We start from the raw sequence: 20621 nt of genomic DNA, 5'->3' as shown, positions 1-20621 counted from the left end.
CTATTCTAAGCTTTTAAAGGGGGAAACAACGAATGTTACATGATTTTTTTCCAGAAAATAAAAAAGAAGAACACTTGCCAACCTGATGGCTGTAACCCTGATCTAAATAAACAAGGTCTTTCTAAGAATTGTTTCAAAGAACAATTTCTTTCATAATCATACATGTGAAAACTCCAAATAAAATGCTGCTAAGTCAAAGTCAACCAAGTGTAATGCAATAAATCATCACCAAATAAAGTTTATTCAAGAAGTGCAAGCCGGCCTCCGTGGTTCAGCCTGTAATCCCGCGCCTTTGGGAGGCTGAGGTGAGTGGATTGCCTGAGCCCGTGGGTTCGAGACCCACCTGGGCAGTGAGACCTCCTCTACAAAAAATCAAAAATCAGATGGGCATGGTAGCGCATGCCTGTAATTCTGGGTACTCGGAAGAATGAGGCGGAAGGATTGCCGGAGCCCAGGAGGTCGAGGCTGCGGTGGCCGGGAGCGGCCACTGCACTCCAGTCTGGGCAACAGAGTGAGACTCCAACTCAAAAAAAAAAGAAAAGAAATGCAAGGTTGGTTTAATATTTTAAATTTAATTAATGTAATTCTTTATATTAACAGGAAAAATCTAACAATGTATATTATAATCTTTAGAAATATGTGTAACATGTAATATAATGATATAATATTTCAGGGTTTATCTGTCTTTATAGCAATACTACACTATTTTAATACAGTAGCAATGTTGGAAGCTGTGGTAGTAAGTAGTGTAAATCTTCCTCAATGATAATTTTTTTTTTTTTTTGAGTTGAAGTCTCACTCTGCCACCCAAACTGGAGTGCAGTGGCCGCTCCTCGTCACCGCAGCCTCAACCTGCTGGGCTCCGGCGATCCTTCCGCTCAGCCTTTCAAGTAGCTGGAATTACAGGCGCGCGCTACCATGCCCGGCTAATTTTTTTTTTTTTTTTAATTTGTTGTAGAGATGAGGTCTCACCAAGTTGCCCATGCGAGTCTCGAACCCGCGGGCTCAGGCAATCCACTCACCTCGGCCTCCCAAAGCGCAGAATTACCGGCTGAGCCACCGAGCCCGACCCTCAATGATTCTTAATGATTATTTGGTTTGTCTAGGTCATTTTCATTTCCGTGTAAATTTCAGGTTCGTGGCTTGTCAATATCTTCTGTAAAAAATAATGCTGAAATTTTTACTGAATTGGTCTAAGAGTAGAGAAACATTAATGAAGCATTTGCATCTAAACAATATTGAGTTTTGAAATCCATGAACAAAGTCTATTTCTTTTTTACTTTAGATTTTATTGATTTTACTTCATAGTGTTTTTTTTGGCTTCCACTGTAGAGATATTTTATATTTTATTGTATATTTTTGTACATTTCAAAACAATATGGAGGTTTTGTACATTTTTTTCTGAGTATTTTTGAGTGCTATTAGCAGTTGGATTGATATATATTAGCAAAATTCTATGGTTACTATTGATATTGATACATGCAGCAACATTAATAATCTCACAAACATTAGATTGATCTTAACCCCGATACATAAAAGTAAATAAGCTATTAATACCCCCTGCGTAAAATTTAAAACAGGCCAACTATAATACATAGGAATAGAACTCAGAATAATTGTTATAACTGGGAATAAGGAGAAATAATTGGGAAACAGCCCAAGAACAATTTTTGTGTGGTATAAATTATTTATATATTGATCTGGATGGTGACCACATGGGTAATCACAAGTGTCAAAAAGTATAAAGCTAAACACTTAAAATTTTGCACTTTACAAAATATGACAATTAAGTTTATGAACTCATCCTAAAAAAAAAAATGCTACGTACCTCATTGCTGAATATCACTACAGTTACTTTTGAAGTACTACCCTTGGGAAGCTTGACACTGATTTCAGCACCTAGTCTACCTATTAAAGAAATTCTGGAATTCTTTTTGGGAACGGTCATCGAAGCTGTCATTGTATTATCCTTGATGTCCTGAATGTCATCAAAATGTCTTCCTTTCAATATTTCCTTTATCTTTGGATAAAGAAAAAAGTCATTAGGGATCAGATCAGGTGAGTAGGGACGGTGTTTCAAAACGGTTACTTATTTGCTGGCTAAAAACTCCCCCACAGGCAGTGCTGTGTGAGCTGGTGCTTTGTTGTGATGCAAGAGCTTCTTTGGGATCATTTTTGCACACATCTTTCTTATGCCAAGATTTTCCATTAATATTTTTCTAACTATTTCTTTATCAATGTCTATTTGGTCTGCTATGCTTCTCACAGTCAGCTGATGATTTTGACATACAATTTGATGAACTTTTGGAATGTTTTCATCAGTTCTGCTCATTACTGGCAGTCCTGATATCTCTTCATCAGTGATGCTTTCTGTCCCCTCAGAAAAACATTTAATTCATTTGTACACTGCCATTTTCTTCATGGCATTATCCACATAAACTTGGACTAACATGTCCCTGATTTCACTTCCACTTTTGACAAATTTAACAAAAATTTTACCTTTGTTTGTGTCTCTAATTCAAGTTCTGATAGTCTTGCTACAGCACACAAAAATATGCAACAATAATGAACACCACTCAGCAAGACACCAACACACATAAACACAAACACAACTGTGAGACACTGATATATCAAGGTCATGAAACCTTACCAAGTTTTTGTGCAGTGCTGTCAACATAAGCATATAGTGGCAACTTCATAAACTTAATTGTCAGAACTCATATTAGCAAATTGTATGATACAAGTGGAATCAAGAACAAATAAAGGAATGTTATAGATGTTATTGTGTGCCACCCAAATTTCCCCGCCAGGATCAAGACACTCTTTCTTGCAGCTACAAGAAGTATAGATTCCATTGAGAAACTCCCCAACACTGATGCCTGAATATAAATATCTAATATAAGATAAATATATCTTTCCATGTGTTATTATCATTATATTGATATTTAGATTATGCTCAGTCATTCACATGTGCCAAGCATTTAATAGTACATTATTAAAAGAGTAAAGTTAGATACATTGAACATAATCCTTTGAGTTCATAGTTGTGTATAAAAACAAATAAATGTCAAAGTAAAAAAATTTTGCTCATGTTAACGACATGGTATATATTAGTAACTATAAACATCTTAAGTAGTAATCATGATTTTTATGTGACTTTTAAAAGTTTAAAGATAACTATATTTGATGCAATTCATTGTGAATTACCTTGAGCCACAATTCACCAACTTTTTAGTTGATGGGTTTAGTTTTTCTGCCTAAAATGGTATTCACGAATTTCTTATGTTTTTTATTTTTGTGAATTTAAAGGGTGCAAGTGTAATTTTGTTACATGTATATATTACATAATAGTGAAGTCTTGGTTTTTAGTGAATTCATCTCCCAAGCATTGTACATTGTACCCGTCAAGTAATTCTCCATCCCCCTTTCTCTTCCCACTCCCCTTATAATTTTATATTCTTGAATTTATATAGATGCATGGTAACCCTTCTAAATTCTTTAACAGAATGAATATTGGGTTTTATCCAGCACAAAACACGAGAATCATTCCAACTACTTGTTTTTCTCTCATTTTCCATATCCCATCAGTCACCAATTTTTTTAATTTGCTTTAAAAAAAGGTTTTTTTTTTGAGTTGCAGTCTCACTCCATTGCCCAGGCTGGAGTGCGATGGCACGCTCACAGTCACCCCAGCGTCGACCTGCTGGGCTCAGGCGATCCTTCCAGAGTTGTTGTGTATAAGTGAGGATTTATGACATGAGTAAGTTGCTTGCAGGCGAAGGTTGGGCTTTTAGCTTGCTTTCTCTCCCCCTGATAGTGGACCAGGTACACAATGTGCTGCCACTTGCCTCCCTCCCTCCCCAGCAGTGTCCAGCATCTGCCAATCCCACCCTTGTTTTTGTGTGACCAATGATTAAGACTTGATTATGAGTGAGAACATGCAAAATTCAGTTCTTTAAGTCGGTTTACTGTGTGTAAACTCCTTCTATCCTTCTTCATTTCTACTGCCATAACATGAATTCAGACATTACTTTGTGAGCACCTTTACACTAACATCAGCCTCCTTTATGGATTTCACATTCTCCCTACACCTTTTTCATAACGTCAACTCTCCTAGCTCCTAATTTCTCAATGCCATCCGGGTCATATACATAAACCACAAATCTCAGTCATTACTCCCTGTGATGGTTAATTTTGTGTTAACTAGAGTGAGCTAAACAATATCCAGATGAATGGAAAAACCTTATTTCTTGGTGTGTCTATGAAGGTGTTTCCAGAAAATATTAGCATTTGAATCAGTAGGTCCAGTAAAGAAGATATGCCCTCAATAGTATGAATATGAATCATTTAATTCCTTGAGGCCAGAATAGAACAAAAAGGCAGAAGGGTTAATTTTCTCTCTCTCCTCTTGAGCTGTTTCACTCATATTCTCCTGCCTTCAGTTATTGAATCTCCTGGTTTTTCAGACACTGGGATATGTACCAGCATTCTGACCTTACTGCCTATAAAACCTTTGGCCTCAGACTAGGAGTTATACCATTGGCTCCCCTAGGTCTCAGGTTGTCAAACTCAAACTGAATTACATCATCAGTTTCCTTGGTTCTCCAGCTTGCAGACAATATATCAAGCTACTTTTTGACTTCCATTGTCTTGTGAGCCAATTTTCATAATAAATCTTATTTTATATTTCTATATCTTATTGATTCTGTTTCTTACCTAATACACTCTCCTACTTAAAATATTCTATTGTATTTATGTTGTTGTAAATTTTTTATTATGGAATAAATGATCTGGCCTCTTCTATCTTTTAAAATTCTTCTCCTGTCTTCCATATACCTTCTCTGTTTAAACTATCTTTAATACTTGTAACTTCTCTAAATAGCAAATGTTTCCTTATCTACATATTTCTTCTATTTTGCATGCGTGTGTGTGTGCGTTGGAGTCTCACTCTGTCACCCAGGCTGGAGAACAGTAGCACACTCACGGCCACCCCAGCATCGACTTGCTGGGCTCCAATGATGCTTCCGCCTCAGCCTTCCAAGTAGGCAGAACTACAGGCACATGCTACCACGCCTGGCTCAATTTTGATTTATTGTAGAAACAAAGTCCTTCCGAGTTGCCTTCACTAGTCTTCAACCTGTGGGCTCAGGCAATCCACTCACCTCAGCCTCCCAAATTGCTGGAATTACAGGTTGAGCCACCAATCCCAGCCTATTTCTCCTCTTTTTATCACTTGATAATTTTTTATTCATTCACTGTTATTCAATATAAGCATCATATCCTCAGTGTACTCTGTCCTATGTTATATTTCTTCTATACACTTACGAGTAGTTAGTTGTCGTGTCCTTGTTACTAGATTCCTATGCACAGCACTAATTGCAGTGACTTGCAACCATATGTTTATTTAATACTCCTTATTAAGTACTCAGAGGTTTGATCTCAAACCACTTTGTATCCTTTGAGTCTAGCACAGTATTTACGTACTATTGGTATCAAAAAGATATAAATTGAATATCAATTAAATTAAATTGAATAGAAATATTTATGATTATAACCATAGCTTAATAATCATATGGGAGATTTTCTTTTCTAAAGTTCCCATATAAAAGCTGATGTTAAGAAACAGAGGAATGATATCAGCAAGATGATGTAATGGGTGCTTTCTGGCTTTACTGCCCCCACAAAATTCCAGCTAGCAACTATTCACTGACAAGAGTATCATCTTGACTATCACAGAACTTGGGGTAACACTGAAACAACCCCTTGGACCACAGAATTGAGAAAAACAACACACACACACACACACACACACACACACACACACACACACCAGAAAGGTAAGAGGAATGGTTCTTTTAAACCACATCATCTCTACCTCAAGCTGGCATAGCACTATACACAGAAAATCCCCCTGGATCCAGTTTCTATAGTAGGAAAAGTGAATTGGAGTTAAACATTCAACTTTCTCATTATTCTGGGACACTCCACAGAAAGCTCACTCCTGTCATATCCAACAGGAAACACTGGGAGCACCAGCAAGGCTTAACCCCCTAAAGTCAGCTAGAAACAATGAATGGGGTGGGACTCATAGCAATCAGCCTGTGATCTTGGTGGTTGCTCTGCATTCCAGTCAATGGAGATGCCACACCGGAGAAATTAATCAATAACACTACACTGTAGGAAACACAGTATACAAGTCTTTCAGGCCTGAATCCTTAGCCTGATTTTCCACACAGCCCAGGTGCAGATCTTCTCTAAATACCATTTCAAAGAAGCAAAAAAGCTAGACAGGCCTGAGAGAAGTAAAGCAGAAGTTCCACTAGTCAAAAAGTCCACCTAGTTACCCAACCCAGGCAGGGAGACTCCCATATCCTTAAACTACAGACAAGTTAAGGGGCTAGACAAGCTTGAGCTGGAAAGGCAAGCAGTGCTCTGTGGATTTCCAAGATGTGAAAGAGCTAAACATGCTTGACCTGGGAATTCAAGCAGCAGCTCCACTCAGCTAAAAGCACTCTTAACAACCCTAACAAGTCAAAAAGACTTCCACCTCCACAAAACTCAGAGACGTATAAAGGCTAGAGCAGGTTGAAACAGGAACTCAAGCTGCTGCTAGACCAAATAAATAAGCCCATGCAACAATACTGTATATGCAGGAATACTCTCACCTTCATGGATTTCAATCCTCAATTCTGAAATTTCTTTTTTGTTGTTGTTGTTGTTTATTTTTTTACCTTTTGACTGATTTATTCTTTTTAATTACTTTTTTTATTTTTTAAACTTTTTTTATTATAAAATTGTGGGGTACAGTTAAAGGTTGGGTATACAAATGTGCATCGTTCAGGCACCCTTGTTAATAAGGCGTGTCTCCCCATCCCCAGACAGATATTGACTACCGTTAGTCCCACCTCCTTTCCCCTCCCTACCCCCCCATAGTTTCCCACCACTATCAGTTCTTTTTTTATAGTATTATAGTAGATGTTGAAGGTCCAATATATGAGTGAGAACATGTGATTCTCAGATCTTTGTTTCTGTGAGCGATCACTCAGTATTATAGACTCTAGTTCCATCCAGGTTGCTGCGAAATTCATGATTTTGTTCTTTTTTATGGCTGCGTAGTATTCCATCGTGTATATGTACCACATTTTTTAAATCTAGTCCTCTTCTGATGGACAGCATGGTTGGTTCCAGGTTCTTGCTATTGTGAACAATGCTGCAATAAACATTCGTGTGCAGGTATTTTTTTTAATAGAGTGATTTGAGTTCTTCAGGGTATATTCCCAGTAGGGGGATTGCAGGTCATATGGCCACCACCTACCACTGGGGAGAGGAGAACCTATTCAGGAAATGGTGCTGGGAAAACTGGCTGACCACATGCAGAAGACTCAAACAAGACCCCTATCTGTTCCCATACACAAAAATTAACTCTAAATGGATTAGAGACCTAAATGTAAAGCCTCAAACCATAAGAATCTTAGAAAATGCAGGACATACCCTTATGGAAATTGGAACTGGCATCCAATTCCTGAACAAAACCTGAAACCCACAGGCCATAAGAGATAAGATAGACAAGTGGAACATCATTAAATTGACAAGCTTCTGCAAAGCCAAAGAAACCATCAAGAGAGCAGGGAGACAGCCCACAGACTGGGAAAAAGTATTTACCACTCAGGCCCAACAAAGGCTTAACATCTTGAATATACAAGGAACTCAAACATGCTGAAAGGAAAAAAACAAACAACCCCATTATAAAGTGAGCAAAAGATATGAACAGACACTTCTCAAAGGAAGACATCCAAGCAGCCAACAGACACATGAAGAAATGTTCAATCTCACTAATCATCAAGGAGATGCAAATCAAACCACACTGAGATACCAACTAACTCCAGTCAGAATTCTGAAATTTCTGAGGAGCATAATCTCTTGTCCCTGCTCTCTGGAGCAGTGACTCTACCTATCCTGAGAGACCAGCCTGTAGCTCCAGTTAACATCAGATTGCAAACAGTGGCATTGTCCAGTCAGAAAATATGTCTCATGAGCAACCTCACTAGAAGCCATCTCAATACACAGCCAGCTCTACCCGATAGCAAAGCCCCAGAAGTGGTCTGTCAGGGCAGTGGAGCCTAGTCAGCAGCCTCACCAAACATCAGAGCAAAGGCATTGCTCTAACCAATTAAAGACAATATAAAGACAAAGACAATATGCCTGGGGTTGTCAAAGGCAGATTCATTCAGAATCACCAGCTAGACTACAAAGTGAAGGTCTATCCCTGACAAAGAACACCTTTAAAGGATAGGAGAAGAAGCAATCTCAAATATGTAGAAAACAAGACAAGGATACAAGGATTGCAAATAATCAGGGAATCATGATACCTCCCCCCAAAAACTAATAAAGTTCCAGTAATGGACCTGAAGGAAAAGGAGATCTATGAAATGACTGACAAAAAAATCAGATTAACATTCATAAAGAAATTTTGTAAACTATAAGAATTACAGATAGAAAATTCAATAAAAATTGGAAAACAATAGGCTAAAAAAGTGAAGTTTGACAGAAAATAAAAACAATAAAAAATATTAGATAGAAATCCTAGAGATGAGGAATACAATGACTGAACAGAAAAATTAAACAGAACAACTTCAACAGCTGACTCAATCCAACAGAAGACTCAGTGAACCGGAAGGCAGACCATTTGAAATTACCTAAAATGAAAGTGAAAGAATATAACAATGAAAAGGAATGAAGAAGCCTAGGGGAATTATAAAACACTATCAAAAGACAAAATCATTACATAAAAATATTTTCAAAAAAAGAAGAAAGGAGAAAAGGATCAGAAAGTATTTTTTTTTAATTTGGATGAAATCATTCTTAATCTGAAAATAGATGCTAACACCCACGTATACGAAGCAGAAATCTCCAATAAAAATTCACCAAAAGAAGAGTACACTATTGAGACAAACAGTAATCAAACTATAAAATTCAAAGACAAGAAAATACCAAACTTTTGAAAACAACAAGAGATAATTACATAATAAAAAGATACAGAGTGACTCAATGGATTTTAAAAATCTTAAAAAGAAAAAACAGTATCTTGTCTATAAGATACTCATTTCATCTTTAAAGATGTACACAGACTGAAAGTAAAAGGACCGAAGAAACATATTCCACACAAATGGAAACTAAAAGAGAGCAGTGTTGGATATACTTCTATTAGGAAAAAAAGTAGATTTTAAGTCGAAAACTTTAAAATGAGACTATGAAAGACATTATACATGATAAAAAAGATATAACAATTGTAAACATATATGTACCCAATATTAAAGCACCCAACTACAAGGAGGAGGATCCCCCCAAAACGGAATTTATTTACAAAAAGTTGTGTGTTTATTCTTACATGTTTCAATTTCAACCACCATCAAAGTACTTTCCATCTGATGCAATATACCTATTGAGACACTTTTTTCACTGCTCAAAACAGTTTATTAACTCATCATCTTTGATGCCTTTTAGTGCTTCTGTCATTTTTTGTTTCACCTCATCCACATCAATCAAATCTTTCCCTTTGAAGACTTTTCTTCCAGGGAAACAAACAAACAGAAAATGTTGCTCAGGGTGAGGTCAGGTGAATAGGGAGGGTAGGGCATGGGGCTCGTGCCATTTTTAGTCAAAAACTGCCAAACACTTAGGTGGTATGGGCAGGTGCACTCATAAATCACCCATGATGAAATAGGCAATACCTTAAAAGAATCCCCAAAAATATTTCACTGAAACCAAACGCAGCCTCTCACAACAACACTAACTGGTATGCTGATGCTGATGTGTTCCTAAAACAGTTATTTAGTGGAGGAAGCCTGTACTACAAGGGTTCCACCCTCCAAAAGACAGTTTCATTTTTAGAGGTCTTCCCTCATATATAAAACAAATATTAAAAGATCTGAAAGGAGTGATAGACTTCAATGCAAAATAGGAGAGGACTTCAGTACCCCACTTTTAACAATGAATAGATTATCCATACAGAAAATTAATAAGGAGACTTCAACATAAAGAATGTATCAGACCAAATGGACCTTACAGACATATACAGAACATTACCCCCAACAGCAACAGAGTACACATTCTTTTCAAGCACCCACAGAACATTTTCCAGGATAGATAATATGCCAGGACACAAAAAAATTCCCAGAAAACTTAAGAAAAATGAAATTACATCAAGTATCTTTTTCTGATCACAATGGAATAAAACTAGAAATTAGCAACAAGCAGAGTTTTGGAAAACTCACAAATATAGAAAATTAAATATGCTTTTCAACAACAAATGGGTCAATAAAGAAATTAAAATGAAAATTTAAAAATATTTGGAGATAAAAGTGGAAACACAACATACCAAAACTTATAGGCTATAGCAAAAGCAATTATAAAGACAAAAATTTATAGCAATGAATACCTACATCAGAAAAAAAGATCTCCAATAATCAACTTAATGTTAAGCCTTAAAACAATAAACTAGGCCGGACTCGGTGGCTCAGTCTGTAATCCCAGCACTTTGGGAGGCCAAGGCACGTAGATTGCCTGAGACGCAGGTTCGAGACCCAGGGCAACTTGGTGAGACATTGTCTCTACAATAAATCAAAAATTAGCCAGGCATGGTAGAACATGCCTATAGTTCCAGCTACTTGGAAGGCTGAGGCAGAAGGATCGCTGGAGCCCAGCAGGTTGAAGCTGTGATGACCGGGAGCATGCCAGTGCACTCCAGTCTGGGCGACAGAATGAGACTCCAATAAAAAACAAAGACAAAAATAATAAACTAAGTGCAAAGTCAGTAGAAGTAAGGAAATAAAGATAAAATAGAAATGAATGAATTAGTAATCATAAAAAATATTTAAAAGGATCAATGAAACAAAATATTAGGTTTTTGAGAAGTCAAACAAAATTAACAAATTTTTAATGAGGCTAATAAAAGAAGATTCAAAAAAATAAATTCAGAAATTAAAGATAAGGCATTACAAATGGTACCCCAGAAATATAAAGAATCATTACAAAATACTCTGAATAATTATATATCAACAAATTGGACAGTCTGGAAGAAAGGGACAAATTCCCAGACAAATACAACTTAACAAAGCTGAATCATGAGGAAATAAAAACCTAACAGACAAATAATGAGTAAGGAAACGTAATCAATGATAAAGTCTCTCACAAAGAAAAGCCCTGGCTATGATGCCTTTATAGCTGAATTCTAACAAATGTTTATAAAAAGATAAACACCAATCCTCAAACTCTTCACAAAACTGAAAAGGACAGAATACTTTCAAATTCTTCTTACAAGGCCAGCATTACCAGATATCAAAACCAGTCAAGGACATTACAGGAAAAAATTACATGCCAATATCCTTAAATATATATATGCAAAAATCCTCAATGACATACTACAAATTCAACAACATTAAAACAACTATCCAATGTGACCAATTTCAGTTAGGAGTTATTCCTGAAATGCAAGAATGGTTCAACATATATAAACCGATAAACATGATACATCACATTAACAGAATAAAAGACCAAAAAATATGATCATCATATTAGAAGCAGAAAAAGCATTTGATAAAATTAAACATCTTTTCATGACAAAAAAATTATTTCACCAAATTAAGTATAGAAGAAAAATATCTCAGCAAAATACAAGCCATTTATGAAAAGCTCACAGCTAACAATATGCTCAACAGGGAAACATTGAAAGCTTTTATTCTAAGATTTGGAATAAAACAAGTATGCTCACTCTCATCGCTTCTACTCAACATAGTAATGAGAGTTCTTGACAGAGAAATAGATGTCATCTAAATAGAAAAGGGAGCAGTGAAATTGTCACTTTTTGCTGACAATGTAATGGTATATATAGAAAATCCAACAGACTTTATTTAAAAAGCTGTTAGAATTAATAAATAAATGCAATAATTTTTTAGGATGCAAAATCAACATGAAAAAATTAGTAACATTTCCATATGAACAATGGACACTTACAAAAGAAATCAAGGCCAGGCTTGGTGGCTCAGCCTGTAATCCCAGCACTTTGGAAGACCAAGGCGAGTGGATTGCCTGAGCCTGCGGGTTTGAGACCAGTCCAGGCAACTTGGTGAGACCTCATCTCTACAATAAGTCACAAATTAGCTGGGTGTGGTAGTGCGTGCTTGTAGTTCTGGCTACTTGGAAGACTGAGGCCGAAGGATCGCCAGAACCCAGCTGGTGATACTGGGGTGGCCTTTAGCATGCTACTGGACTCTAGCCTGGGCAATGGAGTGAGATCTAATTCAAAAAAAAAAAAAAAAAAAAAAAAGAGCTGCAACAGCTACTTGTAAGGCCACTCCAGCACTGAGCTGTTGAAGTTCTATTGCATAGCATAGTGAATATAGTTAATGGAATACTGGACACTTCAAAAATGCTAAGATAGTAATTTTCAAATGTTCTTACCACACCAAATGTTAAGCATGGGGGAATTGATGTAATTTTTTGATGTAATTGTTCCATATTATACTCATAAATTACATCTTCTCTTTGTATCTCATAACTTGATACAATTATAAATTGTCCATTTACAAATAAAAGAAATTTTTATCCTTATCATGTCTTTTTTGAGAGTCCATGAGGCAGATGAGGAAATAATTATAGATAAAAATTCCAGATTTTGCTCACTATGCTGTTGAGTCCATTCTTTTCATTCATTAGGTTGGTGATGTTTAGTCTCTTTTTAGTAGAGGTGGTATACTTGGACACTGTAAAAATCAACTAGTCAACCAGAGTCAACAATATTAGAGATGTTCACACTTCTGCCATAGAGTTGCTTGTTTCTTCCCCTAAAGACTCAACACTTATTCTCATTATTTCTTCAGTCTCTTGGAAGAGGATTTAATATAGAGATCCAAGTTTCAATTAGGAAAATATTAAGTTTATTTAACCTCTATTGCTATCCTTAGGTCAACCATCCAAATATTACTAAACTCACTGACTACAATATTACTAAACTCACTGACTATAATATTACTAATCTCACTGACTACAATAATAAAGTTAATATGACATCTGAGAAAAATACCCAATAAAAATATTAGACTAGCCGGGCTCGGTGGCTCAGCCTATAATCCCCCGGCTTTGGGAGGCTGAGGTGAGTGGATTGCCAGAGCCCGCGGGTTTGAGACCCACCTGGGCAGCGAGACCTCATCTCTACAATAAATCAAAAAGTCAGCCGGGCGTGGTAGTGCATGCCTGTAATTCCGGCTACTTGGAAGGCTGAGGCAGAAGTTTCGCCGGAGCCCAGCAGGTCGAGGCTGCGGTGGCCGGGAGCGGCCACTGCACTCCAGTCTGGGAGACAGAGTGAGACTCCAATTCAAAAAAAAAAAAAAAAATGTTCGACTAAAGATACATATATGAATATTGCAGATTATACAAAGCTTTTTAAATATTGTAGTGAAAACTAGTTTTTTTCTTATATCTATCAGATTATACATAAGCACATAAGATTTAAAGAAATGATTAGAAGCACTTAGAAATAAAAATAAATCAAGATAAAAATGTTTCACAGGAACAAGAGTCTTAAAAATCTTCAAATTAGATAACAACAAGAAAAATTTTAAAATGAGGAGAAATGAACTTATGATCCATTAAGTGTTAAGAATTGGTTTTGAGAATAAAATGCAATACAATATTCTTCCAGTTAACTATGTTTACCAAACAACTACTACATCTTTTACCCACAAACCAGTTCTCTTTTGAGAAATTAAAAGATAAATGAAGCAAAGAAAATCCAACTTCAATCTTGAAAAATCAATTTAAGACATATAGCTAAAGGTAGGCATAGCTCTAGATTTTATCCCTGTTTTATCTTCCTCAGCCATTCTTAACCTTTGTTGAGAAGTTCAACTTCACAGATGTGTCCATACTAGTTTTGTTAATTTCCTACAAGTCCTAACCTCTTTCCTTAACTTCACCATCAGATATCAACTCTCTGCCTGCCATCTTCCATTGTAAAATCCATCATCCATATTTGGAGTAATCTATTCCAAAAAAAACAACTTGTATTGATTATAATTAGTGAGAAATCAGTTCAGAAAACCTAGATAATGTTTAATGACTTCAAAATTAATTTAACTTTTATATTCATGATGTCTGGGATGACCAACTAACTCCTTGAACAAACTTTACTCAAGTTCCTCTGAGACTTCTTTTCAACTAGGCCTAACCCTTGGCCTATGAGAACCGCAAACTGTTGGCACAAAGGATTTCATCCTCCCTACTGCTAGAGACTTGAATAAACACTAAGGTGATTTCTAGCACCTCAAGTCCATGTCCCTGGGATGACCCAGTCCCATTAACTTCTTAGCTGAGATATCTTAATGCTTCCCCCAAAATGAATTGTTACAGCGAAAACCGCAAAGTTATACCCTAACCTAACACTTGTCTTGCCTTACAGTTCACAGTCTCCCTTACCCAGCTTTTATAATTTTCCCTTCCCTGACTTTGTCTTAGTGTCCATTTCTTTCTTCTCTCTTAAAACTCCCAGTCATCTCAGCCTGAATGAGAGCTGAGTGCAGTTTATACTGAAGTCTGTTTCTCCTACTGCAGGAGCCTATACTGTTGTCTTTAACTTATGTCCAATTCTGTTTCATTTTGACAGATGCAGTTGCTCAAGAGCTGATTGGAAGACACTGGGTCAGGGATCTACTTTCCTTCTGGTTTATTCCTCTATTGTGCATGATTCCATTCTCCTTACCACCTCATGGTACAAGATACCTGCTAGAATGTCAGTTATTAAGACTGCATTCCACCCAATTGGAAGATGGAAAGATGGGAAGAAAAAGCAATTCTTGGAAGCTGCTTGCACTCTCTCTGCTGGTACTATATGGCTGTACTCAGCTGCAGAGAGGACAAGATATATAGATTTTAATCTAGGCAACCTTGTGTTCTGGAAAAACTGGGGATTGACTGTTATTTAAAATAAAGGGGAGGGGGGAGAAAAGATACTAGGGGATAGCTAGCACGCTCCATCACATCGCTTTCAGAACTGTTTTTCTTTTTTTTTCTTTTTCTCTTTTTCTAAGTCAGAGTCTCATTCTGTTACCCAGACCAGAATGCAGTGCCATACTCACAGCCACTGCAGCCTTGACTTGCTGGGCTCTGGTGACCTTTCTTCCTAGTCTTTCAAGTAGCTGGAACTATGGGCGCGTGCTAATTTTTTGATTTATTGTAGAGACGTGGTCTCACCATGTTGCCCAGGCTGGTCTCAGGCAATCCTCTTGCCTCTGCTTCCCGAAGTGCTGGAATTACAGGCATGAACCACTGTGCCCGGCTCTGCTTTTCTTTATTTAAGCATTTCTATTAATGGTAACTTTTAGTCATCAGAGTCAAAATTGGCCACCTCCTCTTCTTTTTCCACCTGCAAATAAAACTGAAGCCACATTTTCTCTTTAATGAAATGAGACTATTTAATTCAATGATCACTAAGATCATTTTCAGGTATCCCATGAAATGAGATATCATTTGCCAAGAACTATCAAATTCTTTTAAAAGTGTATCTTATAACGAACATAAGACCTAAAATAAGTCCTGTAGAGCAATATATAGCTCCCAATTTGTATTTGTTAAAATACAGTTAAAAGAGTCCTAAACTAGATTTATTAGGGCTTGGAGCGGTATCGTCTGCCAGTCAGGGAGTTAGGGGAGGGTGTAATTACAGTACTCCTTAGATACATCCAAGAGTGTGAGCTTGTAATTTAGTATCTAGAGATGAGTTCACTAGAGCAGGCAGATCAAAACCTGGAAATAGATTTTTTGAAAGTGAAATAGTTTCAAAACAATGAAACAAATGTTACTTGTCAAAATGTGTGCTTTTAACAAACTCGAGCTAACTCAGGAACAGAAAACCAGACACCACATATTCTCACTTATACGTGGGAGCTAAACTAAGGATATACAAAGAAGTAGAGAATGGTATAATGGACACTGGAGACTCAGAAGGGGGCAGGGGAAGGGGTAGAGGGACAAAAAAATCACCTATTGGGTACAATGTGCACAGGTGGGGGTAGTAGGTACTTTTAAAGCCCAGATCAAAAACTATTTGTATCCCTCAAGCTATTGCAACAAAAAGTGTGCTTTTAATATAATAATATAGGTTTGATTTTTTAAAATTATATCTTTTGACCGGGCTTGTTTGCTCAGCCTGTAATCCCGCACTTTGGGAGGCCGAGGTGAGTGAATTGCCTGAGCTTATGGGTTCAAGACCTGCCTGGGCAACTTGGTGAGACTTCATCTCTACAATAAATAAAAAAAATTAGCCGGGCGTGGTAGCACGCGCCTGTAGTTCCAGCTACTTGTAAGGCTGAGGTGGAAGGATCGCTGGAACCCAGTAGGTAGAGGCTGTGGTGGCCGGGAGCGGCCACTGCACTCCAGTCTGGGCAACAGAGTGAGACTCCGACTCAAAAAAAAAAAAAAATTATACCTCCTTTTGAGTTAATGTCTGAGTGTTTATAAAAAGAAATAATTTGTTTCCTCTTTAAAAATATGCTAGTTATATTTTTGTATTAAAAGGAAAAAGGTTTTTTCCTTTACATTCTAGAAAAAGGGTTGCTTATTATTAAAATAATGTTTTAATTGATGAAAACATAGACTTTGCCCTGAAAGTCTCAGAGCCCAGATTTTTGTGGCAAAGTTTTTGAAGTGATAGTTTAAATTCTTTCATTATAATTTGATAATTAAGATTTATAAATAACTTTTGAGTCTATTTTGCTATTGCTGCTTGGAAAATCATTTATTTACCAAGAATTTAAAATACATTATGATATTGTCAATCATCTATGAATAAAACTCATCTCTTTGTGTAACATTAGATGTTTGAGTTTTGCATTGTTTTCTTATCAACCTTACCAAATTTTGTATGTATTTTTTTTATCATTTTAAAGAATCATATTTTAAATATATTTAGTTAAACTCATTTGTTTTTTTAATTTATTATTCATTTACTTGTATTCATTACTTTTGTCATCTTACTTCAAGTATCTTCTTAATCACCTTTTTTGTGAGTTCTTGAATGAGATATTTAGTTCACTTAATTTCACATTTTTCATTTACTAATAGAAAGTCAAGATATGATTTTGTCACAGAGTACAACATTTAATGTCTTAAATTATGTCATGTTATTTTTGTGTTATTACTATTTTATGTCTAATCCCTAATTTCACTTTTGATTTTCTCTTTGACTCAAGAGTTATGTGGGGAAAAAAACAGAATTTCTAATAAAGTTCTTCTCATAATAAAGATGTTTTTCTTCATCTTCGACTTTCCCCCATTTCTTAGATAATGTCTTCTCAAATGTTATTGAGAATGAATTTTTTTCCTTCATTTTTTTGTGGTATTTCTAATAAGTTAAGATTTTTCACTGTTCTTCATAGAATAAAATCTATATATTATCCTGATTTGAAATGGATTTTTTCACAGATTTTATAGGTTATGCTCCAAAGACTTTAATGTAAATTATAGAAATAAGGAGAATGTTACAATGTCCATAGATTTTATGATATATAGGAGCGCTGCTAAGTCTGTTAATTATTGAAAAGAACTTAACTTTGGATACAGTTTGTAGAGAAAAAGTTTATGAGTCAATTTTTCTCTGTGTAGCAGATGTCTTTAAAAGCTACTGTTTTAAACTCGGGTGATAGTCATTGCTTCGGCTCCTAAGGGAATGCTCACTAGCATTGGCAGCCAGTTTTAGTAACAAAAGACTTTGAAATTGTGCTGTTCATGTGAAAGGTGAGGTCCATGGAGTTTAGAATGAGGTATCAAACAAATAAATATTTAAACTGCTTAACTAATAAAATAAGCTGGGATTTTTTTTTTTCAGTGTGGAAGAGTAGAGAAGGACAATGAAGAAAGTAACCTGAGAAGGAAGGAGAATGAGACAAGCAATATAGAGGCTTTGTGAGAAATATCAGCACTGAACAATTCAAAATAGTCTATGAATATTTAAAAGCATAGATGTCAAGTATATAATCTTAAAAATAGTTCTGTTGTATTTTTCTGTCATGTAATTCCTTTCAGTTTCATGAAACCTTCATTAAAATCAGCTACCTGTAACAGCCTATAGAAAGACGCATTATAGGAAATCAAGGACATTGGTATATACTCTTTATTTGGGTTGTAGTGTAGTGGAAGGAACAAATGGTCTAGATTTCACAGACACAGGAAAGTTGACCTGGAGGTGACCATAAGAGATTGCAAGAGCACAAGACTCTCAACAAAATTAGGATAGGGCATTCACATACATTTTCAATAGATATCATGTATTCTTACTGACAGACTACCATTATTAAAGTTCTACATTTTCAGTATTCCTGTCTTGCTTGGTATACTATTCATTCCAGTAAAAGTTTAAGGAGCCAAACAAACTGGGCACCAACACTTAATATACTTCTAAAAACCTTTGTAAGGTTATTTTCCCCTCACCAATCACTCCTCAATTTACCTTTGCTTCCAGCCCCCTATTTCCACCCCTAGTCAGAGAACTAAGACTGACTAAATAAGGGATTTAAGATATCATAATGTGCTTTCCATTGCTTCATGATCTGGGTGGAACTTCCCTCAGCTTTTGCTAAATGTAGACTCTTCATTTTTGTTTCTCACTATTCAGTCTTACTGACAATATATTTTGTAGGAAATCTGCCAAGTTTCTGACTCATGTATGTGACCTTCCATATTTTACAGGGCTGATACAGCTTGTTTCCTATTTAGTATGTTTTAATCATTTCATAAAGTAATGAATCCACTGTCTCGAATCACTGTTTGAAAGAGAAAGCTAGTTTTTCTAAAGGGAATGAAATCTTGCCAGACTTCTTGAATACTCACATAAGATCTCTCTCACATTCCTTTTGTTCTCTGCAATACACCAACCACAATGGCTCATTCTAGGTTTGCAGCCTCCCTCTTAGAATTTGTCAGTAGACTCCTACCTGGTCTTCTGAGCACTAGGTTCACTGTCTTGAATCTTGCTACAAACTTAATCTTCTTTAAATGCTCATTTGATTTTTGTCTTTTCCCTGCTTAGACACCATCAATAACTTCCATTAGATCATAAGCTTTGTAGTTAGTTGCAAGTGGAAAGAACCACACCAAGGATATCCAGGACCTAAGGATTAATCCAGGCAATCATTGAGTGTTTACACTGGAATAATCATCCCAGATACAGGAAACCTGCAGAAATCCAGTCACTAGGCTATAGTCAAGAGATTATGGTGAAAAAGGATTGCATTTACTTAGATAGAATGTCAGTGTCTAGCTATAATTTTCTGAATCTAACTTTAAAAAAAATTTATAGCTAATATTATTAAGGCTTTACCCCTCCCACATTTATTTATTTATTTAGTGCCTCCAAATCAGAGCAATCTGATAAGAGAGCATCCAGGCTTCTCATTGGAATTGGAGATTTTCAAACTACAATCCCCTTCCAGTGTGGAAACTATCACCCTAGTCTCATTCTTAACCTTCATTAAAAAATTAATTAAAAACACAAAAACAAAATAGTTTATTTTCCTTTCTGTTTCAAGCCATTTTCAGACCAGTTGTAGAGGGCTGCCCTGATAACCCCATAAAGTCTCATGAGATAGGTAACAAACTTTTTCATACCCTTTTGGAGTTTAATCAGCATCATCAGATTTTGGGTGGGAACCCAATCTGTTCTTACAGCTGTTGCAACATTAATTTTTAAAAAAGAGAAAGCATTACAGGCCACAGTAGAGAGTAAAGCAGCAATGAACAGTGCTCATAGAGACAATGCCCTCACATTCATTCTTGCTTTCATTTAGTTCACCATGTACTAAACACCTAAATGAAGGCAAGAAGTCATCATTATCTAGAAGGCTTAGAAGCAGGTAGTTGACCTGGAAAGAGCAAGGAAAGTCTCTTTAATGACTGGGCTTAAAGTCCCTAAGTCTATACTTTTTTTGGGGGGGGGGGGAAGGCAATACTAAATGTTTAATAAGTGTATATTAGTAATGTTGGTAGTATTAACACCTATTCTCTGCTTTAATTCTCACTATAGTTTAATATGCAAATAATCATTTTTTCCCATTTTGGGAAGAAATTCAGCTTCTATAGAACAGGGGCTCTCTTCAAGGGAGTAAGGCAGTAGTAACTTCTGAACACAGGATTGCAGGGATGTAGAAGGAACAGTGAGCCCTTTTAGAGAGCAGAATAAAAAGTGTACATTTTCAATGGACAAATACCAGTGTTATCCTCTTTCCATAACAAAGAAAGCTCAAAGCAGAGGTGTAAACAATATTGGAAAGTAAGATTCTAATAGCTGCACTCCCTCTTGGTCTCACCATTGCTCAATCTAGAAGTCTAACTCTATTTACATAATGGAAATGGCACCAATTGATTATGCTAGCTTATTTAAATTAGTATCCTGATTTATAGCCTCTATTTATTACATATAAAAATATAGTTCCTTCTTATGATCTGGTATCTAGAGTTCTGGCCTACAGAATGATCTCTACACAAAGACACTTTGACCAATCTTCCTCTAAGATGCTTTTCATGTTCACATGTACCTTTACACTATTGTTTTCATTCCCTCCTGAGTGGAAAGT

Source organism: Carlito syrichta, unplaced genomic scaffold (genome assembly GCF_000164805.1).
Source record: "Carlito syrichta isolate Samal-C Ts95f unplaced genomic scaffold, Tarsius_syrichta-2.0.1 Scaffold302076, whole genome shotgun sequence".
Lineage (NCBI taxonomy): Eukaryota > Metazoa > Chordata > Mammalia > Primates > Tarsiidae > Carlito > Carlito syrichta.
The sequence above is the reverse complement of the archived record's forward strand: the minus strand, read 5'-3'. Positions refer to the sequence as shown.